The 13108-nt window shown below is 37.8% G+C and overlaps 1 long non-coding RNA gene across 2 annotated transcripts in view; it reads right to left on the bottom strand.

Moving 5' to 3' along the window:
- Positions 1–1422: 1422 nt before the first annotated feature.
- Positions 1423–13108, bottom strand: part of LOC139186153 (uncharacterized) — a 31812-nt gene continuing 20126 nt past the window's right edge. For both annotated transcript variants that reach the window (XR_011569652.1, XR_011569653.1), the window contains exon 3: positions 1423–1751. This is a non-coding gene — a long non-coding RNA (uncharacterized lncRNA). The remainder of the gene's footprint in view (positions 1752–13108) is intronic.

Raw genomic sequence — 13108 nt, 5'->3', positions numbered from 1 at the left:
ATTTTAATCAGTCGAGATTTTTGTATGGATTAGACAAGTGTTCAGAGCAGTTCTGAACTTTAAAAACTAAGCATGTGAAAATGAAGAGCCTCATTTAGGGGATTAAAATTGACTAAATAAATATATCGTCATTTCTAGTAGATAGAAGAAAAACTCAGTAACTCAATCGTTCCATATGATCAAGCTGGTAAAGAATTCTGAAACATATCAACAAATATCTGCAAGAGTTTTGCTAACTTTTACTTGAAAAAGTATGTGATAGGTGGGTGGATGTAGAACACCCACATCTATTACCTTGAAAAGTAAAGTGCTTGGAGCATGGATTCCCTGCCATTAGAATTCAACAATTGTGCCAATGCAAGAAATGAAGAAAACAATTTTTAAGAGACATACAGAATAACGGTATGAAGGAAGAAAAAGAAGTATTTACTCAAGTGCAGTTAGTCCAGAAAGCACTGCAGTGAAAATATGATTGTGGGGTCTGTATTCATTCTTTTTCAATGACTTTTACAGTAATGTTTTATATTTATGTGGGGAAAAAAGGTGATTGCTGTAACTGCCAGCAGTGGAGACTCAGGCTGGGACCTGAAAAATCAAGCTGGTCTTTCTGCTTCTCACACAGGGCCTAATAATAAAGCTTCTTAGGAATTACTTCATTGACAATTTAGTCCATGATGTGCAAGGAGGTATACAATTCGACTTACTCTCCTGTAACTATATTGACTCTTGAGTTCTTGCAGCAGCAAAAACAGCTTGTTCCTGTGTAGAACAAACAGGCTTATGGCTCAAAATAACACCAATAAGAGATATGTTGAGAATGAAAGTGTCAATTTCATATAGTTTCTTTTCCTCATAAAACTGCACTTATAGTCCATCTGATACATTTTATTTCTCAGTGATACAAAGAAAAATATAAGATTCAATAGAGCATCACTGAGCCCCAGAAAAAGCAGAATAAAAATAAAACCTCAGTCAAAACAAGATAGTTTGAAACTCTTTCTTAGTGGTTCCCCATATTTAAGTTTGTTACCTCAAAAATAGAAATAAAAGGAGAAGGAAAAGTAGGATTTATTGGTTTGGTAAGAATTGAAATGGCATTTTCTTTTCTTGATAACATCATGGGCTCATCCACTTTTTTTTTTCTTTGAATTTGAAAATTTAGAGCAAAATTTATACCTGTTTTGAGTATTAAATAAGTGCAACTTATAAAAATTTTAATACTCAGTGATAATATAAATGAAGTGTGTTCCATACTCTCCTTAGAAGGGCATTTTGTTATATGTTTGTTGCAAAAATACTTGCCTTATGTTTTTAAAAACATTAAAAATCTAGAAATGCATCATAATTCAAATAGAAATGCAGATCAATATTTATTGGATAAGGTTAATTAAAGAATCACATGTTATCAACGGAAACCCATAATTTGCATGTCAGATACTGGAAGGATCATGCATTCAATTATGATTAATCTACATGATATCTGGAATTTTAATTTTTAAAATACTCCTGAATTAGGTAGGTGTCCTAAGCTAACTATCTGCAGTTGTTTTCTCAGTTTCTATTACACCTGCTAAGGAAACCTGCCCATGCTCATTCTAAACACGTGTTTGGTCTCCAGCTGGCTCTGCTGCTCTTGTTTCTCCATCTTCCTCTGTTCCTTGCTCCTCCTCCCCATCTTCCTCCGTCTTCTTCTTCTTCTCTTCCTTCTGCTCCTCCTCCTTCTTGTCTGATATGTCCATCTTTTAGCTTTCCTAAAATAAAATAGATCAACAATTTTATTCAGTAACTTTTTGATTGCTGAAACTTACCTTGCCTAGTGGTATAGTGATGCTGCTAAGTCGCTTCAGTCGTGTCCGACTCTGTGCGACCCCAGAGACGGCCTCCCACCAGGCTCCTCGTCCCTGGGATTCTCCAGGCAAGAACCCTGGAGTGGGTTGCCATGTCCTTCTCCAATGCATGAAAGTGAAGAGTGAAAGTGAAGTCGCTCAGTCGTGTCCAACTCCTAGCGACCCCATGGACTGCAGCCTACCAGGCTCCTCCGTCCATGGGATTTTCTAGGCAAAAGTACTGGAGTGGGGTGCCATAGTGATAATGCACTATAATAAGCAAAGGTGTAAAGGATGTCATATGTGTAACTTGTATGTGCGGGGTGCTGGGGTGTGTGTGTAGTATGCACTTCATTCTTTCCTTGAGACACATTCTGAAATGCGGATTTGCCTGATGAACATTTTTAGAATTTTTGATGTATGTGGCTAACATTTCAGAAACGCTGTGCCAGTGTAGTCTACCAGCATCGTGGGAGTACAGATCTCTGACTGACTTTTCAATTCTCCTCCTGAACCCTCCACCTCCTCTCTCTTAATCTAGCCATGAAAACTCTCATCACGTCCCAGTGTGTCTTTCAGGTTTGTTTACAGTAGTTTTTGTGAGCACATTGAATTTGTTATACAAAGTCTTCCTTTGGAGATTCTATGGTATTTAGAATTTTTGTCATTTAAAAAATATTTTTGAATAATCCCTACACTTATTTCAGATTATACATGTACATCAGTTTCCTACGAAATTCATTTTGATATATGTTATGTATTAGGTATTTAACTATGTTATTTCCAAATGATTAACAATTCTTCCATTATCTTTTATTAAATAATCTTTCTCTAATGGCCTTCTTGTCTCACTAGAATCATATTTTAAATTCTTAATTATAATTTAGAGAGCTTCTGACTTCTCTGAAAAATGTGACTACTCTACCTCAGTGGTACTTAATCTTACCAAATCAAATTCTTTTTTGTAATGTTCCCTTACAATTCTGAAATAAAACTTCTATTTAGTATAACCTCCTTCACACATATCTTTAAAAAAAAATCAATAAACTGATGCAATTCTAATACAAATGAAAAAAGAGAGACTCATGTTAAAATTGCATATATATTTATATGTCTTTTTTAATGCTTCAGCCCTACTATCATAATGGCCATCGTGAAGTAATTAGAATCTTACATCTACTTGAATAAGAGAAGCATGACAAGTAAAACAATATTTAACTTAATATTGTCAACATTTCCTTTAATATACATGCACACACAGAGTTGATTCTCATCACTGATGTTGGTGTGTGCTATAAAGTTCCTGTGAATGCTGAACTGGTAAATACTAATCTATTGCCACTGAGGGAAATAGGGGGTTAGGTTCCTGTGACCCTCCAAACAGTATCATCAGCCAAGATCCCATTTGTATTCTATAGGCTTGTCAGTTTCCTTGTAAGACGAGCCAGTCTTATCAACTTTGAAAATCTGCTCTTACACATAATTTTTCCTATGTAAACCTTAGTTGGTATACTAAAAATTATTTCACAAACTCCTGGTCTGCCTAAAAATGATCCATAAATACTCTATATTTTTGTTAATGTAATAAACAAAGCATAGTGAACCAACTGCTTTGATCATTCATATTTTCTCACTGTAATTTCATATGTCTGGTATGCATCTGTTTGCTTATTTTATTTCATCCTTGGTAAAGTATCAGTATAGTTACAGCATCTGTAAGAAACATTTTTAATAAATATCTTCATGTACTATCTCTATAGATTAGGACAACTCTGATGTATGTGTGCCTGGCTATTCAATTACCACTAAAAAGAAAGCTTTATAAAATGAGTTTTTATTAAAAAATAATTGTAACAAGGATTAAAGACTTTCTAATAACAAATTACCAAAAATTAGATAGAGGAAAGTTTAATCAATAGACTTGAAAAAAATCTCAACAATAGTTTAAAAAAAAAGTCAATTCTTGAAGAAATGATTCTAAGTAAGGAAACAACATAATTAAGAAATTAAGGGGGCTCCCTGATAGCTCAGTGGTAAAGAATCTGCCTGTCAAAGCAGTAGGTAAAGTTTGGATCCCTAGTCCAGGAAGATCTCACATGCTGTGGAACGACTAAGCTTGTCGCCACCACTACTGAGCCTGTGCTCCAGAGCCCGGGGGTCACAAGTACTGAGCCCATGTGTCACAAGTACTGAAGCCCGGGGGTCACAAGTACTGAGCCCATGTGTCACAAGTACTGAGCCCATGTGTCGCAAGTACTGAGCCCATGTGTCACAAGTACTGAAGCCTGGGGGTCACAAGTACTGAGCCCATGTGTCACAAGTACTGAGCCCATGTGTCACAAGTACTGAAGCCCGGGGGTCACAAGTACTGAGCCCATGTGTCACAAGTACTGAGCCCATGTGTCGCAAGTACTGAGCCCATGTGTCACAAGTACGGAAGCCTGGGGGTCACAAGTACTGAGTCCATGTGTCACAAGTACTGAGCCCATGTGTCACAAGTACTGAGCCCATGTGTCACAAGTACTGAAGCCCGGGGGTCACAAGTACTGAGCCCATGTGTCGCAAGTACTGAGCCCATGTGTCACAAGTACTGAGCCCATGTGTCGAAACTACTGAAGCCCGTGTGGCCTAGAGCCTGCTTGTAAAATAAATAAATATAAAATGATAAATATCTTCAGGTACTAGCTCTATAGATTAGGGGAAAGAAAAGTTTATAAAATGAGCTTTTATAAAAAAAGAAAAGCCTATGTGTAACAATGAAGCCATAAATATATATATATATATATATATATACACACTCATTTTTACAAAAGTTAATACAACTGAGGAAGAGTTTGATAGAGAATGATTTTAAGTAAATAAAACTGATGGATTCTGTTTTCACTCCACTTGTAATTTAAAGTACAGAAAACTTTCCTCTGGTAATAGTCAAATAAGTGTATAAATAATGTATAAATTGTTTAAATCTATCTATAAAATGTAAAAGTCATCCTTAGCTGATCAGTCATTTGAAATGAGTTATATTCTGTAAACCATTCACCATAAAAATCACATGCAAAAATAAGGCCATGTTTCAGATAATTGTTAATCAAAATTTATTTGCCACATCTAGATAATTGAATGTAAGATATAAAAGACTGATTTTTTGGTGGGGGAAAGATTATGTGTAGATAATGGACAATAGACGTTTGATGTTTATGAACTTTGTAGAGGATTTAAAAAGGCATTTTGTTAATAGCTAACAAGTCTCAGAAAATCCATCAGCATTGAACACGATAAAGCTGGCTGGAACATATGATAAGATCTTTATGCGCAGGTGGAAGCATTTCATTATAGTTTCTTGCTATCTCAACTCACAGAGAACAAAGCCTGTTGGGCGTGCGCATTGAACCAACCAAATGGAATCAATCAAAAGAGTCACACCGCATCTGCAAACATCAGAGAATACAAACAAAGACAGCGCAAGAAAATGCATCTCAAGGGCTCTGTTTGTAGAGGTCTGGCCTCTCGCAGATCCAGCCAAGCCCAGTGCAGGAGTTGGAGAGGCTTTGCTTAATGCACTGCCTAATGTCTTGGCTCTTCATACCCGACACACTCCATTACAGAGCATACGTTACATGGCCTGTGTACAGATCACTAGCTAGAACTGAAGCAACAATCAACCCAACAAGCACTCCCAACCCAAACAAACTTAAAAATTAATGCTGCAAAGGGAGAAGTGTGTTCTGAATCTCCATAAACCGGTATCTGTGCCAAATTAAAGGAATTTCAAAGGGGCCATGAAGAAGTATTATAGGAAATAAAAAAGAAAAAACGCTCCTTTGGTGTTTCATATTTTAAGGGAGGGAAGAACACTTTCCATCCAAAAGTGCCCTCACCACTGTGTACGAGAGTCACAGGTGTGCCCTCAATCACTTGTTTAATCCCTTGCAAATTGTTGACCTTTACAAAACTGAAAGCAATTCTCTAGTCAGGTGAAGTATAAATAGTGGTGTATGAAACAGCCCCTGATTTCAATGAGTTTGGAGACTTGTAGGGAAATCAAGACACATGCTTAGTGTTAATCATGCAAGGTGAGATCATTACACACGAGTTTTTCAAAGTAGAAAAAACAGAAAGTAGAAAAAAATATCACCTTATCTCTGCACCATTTGTAATTTAGTATTTTGCCCAAGAAACAAAACACATCAAAAAATCTAAATTTATGCATGTACCATGTATTATGGGGTAAATTATGATGAGAGAAGATCCCCTAGAGGAGGAAATGGCAACCCACTCAAGTATTTTTGCCTGGAAAATTCCATGGACAGACAAACATGCTGGGGTACAGTCCATGGGGTCACAAATAGTCTGACAAGACTGAGCACCACGCACGCATCAAGAGATCTAAAAATGTAAATGTCTCGAATAATGATGTGTTTGTTCCTTATAGACACACATATTTAGCCAGTATATCTGGTTATATGGTGGTAATGTGTAAATGCTACCAACTGCATAGAAATGCTGCTTATGCATGTATATTCAGGGATGATTTCCTTTAGGATTGACTGGTTTGATCTCCTTGCAGTCCAATGAACTCTCAAGCGTCTCCTCCAGTACCAGAGTTCAAAAACATCAATTCTTTGGTGCTCACCCTTCTTTATGGTTCAAATCTCATATCTGCCCATGACTACTGACATGTTAGCTATTACTACCCTTGTTCTTATTATGATTATGGGTTGAGCTCTGTATACTGTCATTAATTACTGTATACTTCTCACTGACTTTCTATAGAAAAATAAGTTTCCTTCATTTCAAAATGAGAAAATTGAGGGGTAAAGAAATCAAATGTTTTACTCAGATACATATAGCAAATAAATAAAAGAACTACGATCTGAAGCTGAGTCCAAATTATTTCCAAGCCTCTTATACTAAATTCTATGATTAACTGGTTATTATTATAAATGTCAATATTCAAAGCTCTTTAAATAATTTTTTAAACTTGTATGATCGTGTGTCCTTTACAGCATTTAAAAATATACATATTCATTTGAGGTGTAGAATATATAAGTACAGTTGTTGCCTCATTTAATCATCACACTCACAACCATAACTTATGAACCTGGTGTTGTAATTTCATTTTGTAGATGTGGAATGGATGCTTGGATGAATTGACTTTCCCAAAGTTAAATGGCTTTAGCTGTAAATGAAAATATCACAAAAAGCTGAAAGTTAGTTTCTTGTTGTCAAACACTTTACTGAAACTTTCCATAAATGAACTCATGTTACATTCCTAATGAACTTTGTCAAGGATGATTCATATTTTACAGAGGAAAAAAAACAAGAGTCAAGACTCAAATCTGGATTTGCTTAATGGCAATGCCCTTGCTTTCACAGTCTTGTAGAATCACTTCCTGCTTAAGTCTTTGAACAAGTGTTCAGTTGAGACTCAGGAAGTCCTGCAGCCTAGGCCAGAGGTGAGCTTATTCTTGCTTCCCAGGTAACTCAGTGGTAAAGAATCCGCCTTCCAAAGCAGGAATCATAGGAGACATGGGTTGGAACCCTGGATCGGGAAGATCCCCTGGAGTAGGCCCATTCGTGTGTTCTTGCCTGGGAAAACCGGTGGACAGAGGAGCCTGGCAAGCTACAGTCCCCCCCACAGTGCTGCAAGTAGTCGGACATGACTGAGCGAAAGAGCACGTATGCACACTTCCTGTTAATGTCTTTGAACAAGTGTTCATTTGAGACTCAGAAAGTCCTGCAACATCACCCAGAGGTGAGCTGATTCTTGCTTGGAAAATTTTAGGAACAGGTATTAACCTCCAGCTTCTTAAGTCGTAAACTAACTTCAGTGTGGTCCCCGTAGAAAGTCTGATATAGAGCATCTCTCCCTGTTAATGGGCCTTCCAAGAAGAGTCAATTGTCGATGGCTTGCAAAGTACTTAAATGAATTAACTTGCTGTGTGAACTTATTTTCTAATGTCAAGGTGTCCTGGAGGAGGAAATGAGGTAGAAAATGATAATGCTTAACCCTTCCACAAAAGCTGTCATGGTGACATGGGATCCTAGCTTAGAGAAATGGTTTGAAGATCGGGGTTTAGAGATTAAGTAAGATAGTGCCACTTACTGTTCATTCTATGAAAATAAGAGGTGATAGATAAGTTTTTACGGGCAAGGGAGAGAAATCAAGAAGAGAGAGGAAAAAAAAACTTTGCTATATAATTGAAGCATATCAGGATGAATCCTTTTAAGGAAGGGACTTCTTAAATTGGTGAACACTGGCATTAAAAGGCTGGCTGCAATCTAAGACCTTTAGTAGGATCATTAATTTTATATTTCATGTTTTCTACTTGACTTATTCATTTTATAAAATTTGCTTAGGCACCATTTAAATGTTAAAAATATTAAAAAATACTGATGGGACTTTATTAGTTAAAATGTTGGAATCATAATGGCCTCTCTGTGTTTTCTTCCCTCTTGTACTAAAATGAAGTAGTTTTTCAGATAAACATCAAAATGGTAAATTACAGTCTCTTTTTTCAGAAGCCTTTTCTCTAACTTCTCTGTGTACCCTGCCTCAATTTCTATTAAATCAAGTCCACTTTCTCTAAAGGCAGAGTTTGCTAAAAGCACTCAGAGCAGGACCAACTTATAAAATGAAAGGAACTATTCATTACGTTCAAGTGTAAGTTTGAATAGCATTCAGAAAATGCACTAAATTAGGGGTGAAAAGTCAACATACACACAGCTAACAGCTCATCTTCACGTTAGCAAAAAAGACTTTATGTTCTTTTTGGTGGGGGGTGCATGCCACCAGTTCTCTCTCAAGTGTAATGAATCATGTGTATCCAAGTAGACTTTAAAATTCAAGTAAGACAGTCTTAGGAAAACAAGTATAACACACTTTATAGGAACATTGACATATTATGTGGTGGTAAGCATACAAATCAAAAGGCAAAAAATGTTAAAGAACTAAATAGGAACTCAAAACCCATAGAAGTATCTGTTTTGAAGCAAATTCATTATGTACTGTCAATACGTTATAGCCATCCCATATATAGAAACCTTCAAGTTGCAAACTCTACAGAATGACAATGTGGAGCTCACTGCTGCTGCTGCTGCTGCTGCTAAGTCGCTTCAGTCACGTCCAACTCTGTTGGATCACATAGATGGCAGCCCACCAGGCTCCGCAGTCCCTGGGATTCTCTAGGCAAGAACACTGGAGTGGGTTGCCATTTCCTTCTCCAATGCATGAAAGTGAAAAGTGAAAGTGAAAAGTGAAAGTGAAGTCATTCAGTCGTATCTGACTCTTAGCGATCCCAAGGACTGTAGCCCACCAGGCTCCTCTGTCCATGGGATTTTCCAGGCAAGAGTACTGGAGTGGGTTGCCGTTTCCTTCTCCAGGGTAGTTCCTGGAGAAAAATATCCTCAAAACCAGCTCTCCTGCATTTTAGGCAGATTCCTTACCGACTGAGCCACGAGGGAAGACCATGTCAATGTTTAAGACATCAGTTCAGTTCAGTCGCTCAGTCATGTCTGACTCTTCACAACCCCATGAATCGCAGCACACCAGGTCTCCCTTTCCATCACCAACTCCCGGAGTTCACTCAGACTCATGTCCATCGAATCAGTGATGCCATCTAGCCATCTCATACTCTGTCATCCCCTTCTCCTCCTGCCCCCAATCCCTCCCAGCATGAGTCTTTTCCAATGAGTCAACTCTTCTCATGAGGTGGGCAAAGTATTGGAGTTTCAGCTTTAGCATCAGTCCTTCCAATGAACACCCAGGACTGATCTCCTTCAGAATGGACTGGTTGGATCTCCTTGCAGTCCAAGGGACTCTCAAGAGTCTTCTCCAACACCACAGTTCAAAAGCATCAATTCTTTGGCGCTCAGCTTTCTTCACAGTCCAACTCTCACATCCATACATGACCACAGGAAAAACCATAGCCTTGACTAAACGGACCTTTGTTGACAAAGTAATGTCTCTGCTTTTGAATATGCTGTCTAGGTTGGTCATAACTTTCTTTCCAAGGAGTAAGTGTCTTTTAATTTCATGGCTGCAATCACCATCTGCAGTAGTTACATTTAGAAAAAAAATATGCAGTGTTTAATGGGACCTATTTATATTTGTTTGTTGTTTATATGAAATTCAAATTTGATGGGATGTCATGTATTTATGAAGTAAAGTGAAAGTCACTCAGTGGGCGTCCAACTTTTTGCAACCCCATGGCCTATACAGTCCTTGGAATTCTCCAGGCCAGAATACTGGAGTGGGGAGCCTTTCCCTTCTCCAGCGGATCTTCCCAACCGAGGGATTGAACCCAGGTCTCCTGCGCTGGCAGGCAGATTCTTTAGCACCAGCGCCACCTGGGAAGTCCAATTTTGTTGGACTAGGAATAAATTGGACTTACCAACATGCTCTCAGAATGGAACTCATTCACATATAGGAGACTTACTATAGAAGGAAACCGAGTCAACGTCAATTTTGAGCAATTTCTTGGAGGGAGAGGGAGAGCAGACGTTTTGAGTGTGTTTTTGAGCCCAAGGAACACGTTCATGTGCCCACTATTGTCCTCCCTTCCGATGCCAGTCGTATTTCTGATGTCTCTGGGCTGTGCAGTATTCCACGTGTGCATGATTATAGATGCATCTCAGCTGTTTTCTGCATCATGGAGATGACAAGAGACATCATCCCCAATTGCTCTAACCCTTGAGCTTTGAGGAAATCAAACCAGTCAATACTAATGGAAATCAACCCTGAATATCAGTTCCTTCCAAAGAACTGATGCTGAAGTTGAAGCTCCAATACTTTGGCCACCTGATGCAAAGAGCAAATCATTGGAAAAGACCTTGATGCTGGGAAAGATTGAAGGCAAAAGGAGAAGGAGGCAGCAGAGGACAAGATGGGTAGACAGCATCACCAACTTGGTGGACACGAATCTGAGCAAACTTCAGGAGATAGCGAAGGACAAAGAAGCCTGGCATGCTTCAGTCTATGGGGTTGCAAAAGAATCGGGCATGACTGAGCAACTGAACAACAGCAAACAGCTAGTATAAGCACATTTCTCTGTACTAGCTCTGATTGCAACTCGTCCCTCCCTCTTGGTAAAGTACATCAGAATGAAAATGAAGTGATAATTTGGTAAGGATAACCACACATTTACTGGAAATATTTTAAAATGTTAGAAGAAGGTTGATTCTTAGTAGAAATAATTTATTGTTACTGCAATAAGATTGTGGCTCACTCATATGCCAGGCCATGGAAGTTGTGACCAGAGAACTGATTTAAGGACACAAGAAAGATAAAGGCTGTCAATGTCCCCTTATCCCTGCCTTCAGATGAAAACCTTAACTCTAGACTTGAATCAGGGTTAGTCTTTGACTGATAAAGGGATCCTGGCTTTAAGATAATCTACAACTCAAACAAATTTGGTATAAAGAGCCATGTGTTAACACTAATTTGCATTCATCCTTATGGATAAAAGTCAACATCCATAGGTCATAATAGAAAATTTTTAAACATTCATTATTTTTTCTTAAGAAAAAGTGGACTACAAGTGTCATGATAACAAGGAAGAAAATATTTATCGAATGGTCTTCCTGCTCCAATCAAACCATAATCTGGGAAGAGCTGATTGTTTCATTAAGCATCTCCTTAAAAGAAAGTCTGCACAGACTTAGAGAACAAACTTATGCTTACTGGTGGTGGTGGTGGGGGGGGTGGTGGTTGGGGGAAGTGATAGCTATGGAGTTTGGGGTGGACATATACACACTGCTATATTTAAAATGGATAACCAACAAGCACCTACTGTAGAGCACAGGGAACTCTGATCAGTGTCATGTGGCAGCCTGGATGGAAGGGGAGTTAGGGGGAGAATGGATGGCTGTATATGTCTGGCTGAGTTCCTTTGCTGCTCACCTGGAACTATCTCAACATTGTAAATTAGCTGTATTCCAGTACAAAATAAAAAGTTTAAAATTTCAAAAACAGAACAAAAAGAAAATAAAAGAAAGACAGACTGTGCCAGAGCAGAGCCAAATCACCAGGAAGATGGAGGAATTTAAGATAGGAAAGTGTAGCAAATAAATCCAGGCAGCAGAAATAACATATTTTAATATTAAGTGTCTATGGAAAAGTTTAATTTTATGCTGACTTGTTTATATATATATATATATATATATATATATATATATATAGAATCCGCCTGCAATGCGGGAGATCAGGGTTTGATCCCTGGGTTGGGAAGATCCCCTGGAGAAGGAAAAAGCCATTATATATATATATAATCAAAGTCTTCAGGATAGAACACTACTGAATTTCCCAGTGCAATTAATATAATATTACAGATTACTTCTAAGAAGGTCATAAATTTTGGAAATACTTAAAAGCAGCTTATTTTTCATTCATGATTTATTATTTGAAAAGTTATTCACATAATATATCTAAGGAAAAAAGCATCTCCAAGATTTAAACAAAGATTTTTGATAACTGAGTAAGACTATTTCAGTTGTTGGTATGAAGACATAGCTCTTTAAAATATGTCAGACATATTTTGGTTTATAAAGAGCTACCGTGTTTTGGGGCTTCCCTGATAGCTCGGTTGGTAAAGAACCCACCTGCAATGCAGGAGACCCGGGTTCAATTCCTGTGTTGGGAAGATCCGCTGGAGAAGGGAAAGGCTACCCACTCCAGTATTCTGGCCTGGAGAATCTGATGGACTGTATAGATCATGGGATCTCAAAGAGTTGGACACGACTGAGCAACTTTCATGTCCACCTTGTGTTTTATTTGCATTAAAATATTTAAGCATATGACTATTTTCAGGGACATAGTTTTTACACAATGTTCTGATGGACAGGCACAATTATAGTTTAGCCCCTAGGTAAACTATTATTCACCTGCTACTCACTCTAGGTTATTATTCACAGCCTTTATTGACTGAAAGCTTACAGTTTTTTCTCTCCTAGTTCTCAGTAGTATAGTAAATAAATGGAAATCCCTTCTTTGCCCCATGATTTCCTTCTGTTTTATAATCTCGTGGCTATGAAGCTTTCAAGTATAAAAAGGATCTATTTCTTTAGTAGCTATTGTACTATTTATGACCATTCATTCACTATTCAACTCTGAAAATACTGAATTTAAGGTCAACTCATTTGCTATTAATAGACTGGTTTTGACAAAACTGATTCGTATGTTCTGAAAACTATTTCCATAAAATATATGAAGAGGTATTTCATTGTGTGTAAGTTTTTGGTTGTTTTGTGTTTTTTGCTTTGTTTTTATCAATAGCAGACATCTT

Source organism: Bos indicus, chromosome 12 (genome assembly GCF_029378745.1).
Source record: "Bos indicus isolate NIAB-ARS_2022 breed Sahiwal x Tharparkar chromosome 12, NIAB-ARS_B.indTharparkar_mat_pri_1.0, whole genome shotgun sequence".
NCBI lineage: Eukaryota > Metazoa > Chordata > Mammalia > Artiodactyla > Bovidae > Bos > Bos indicus.
This window is presented reverse-complemented; position numbering and strand designations above follow the sequence as displayed.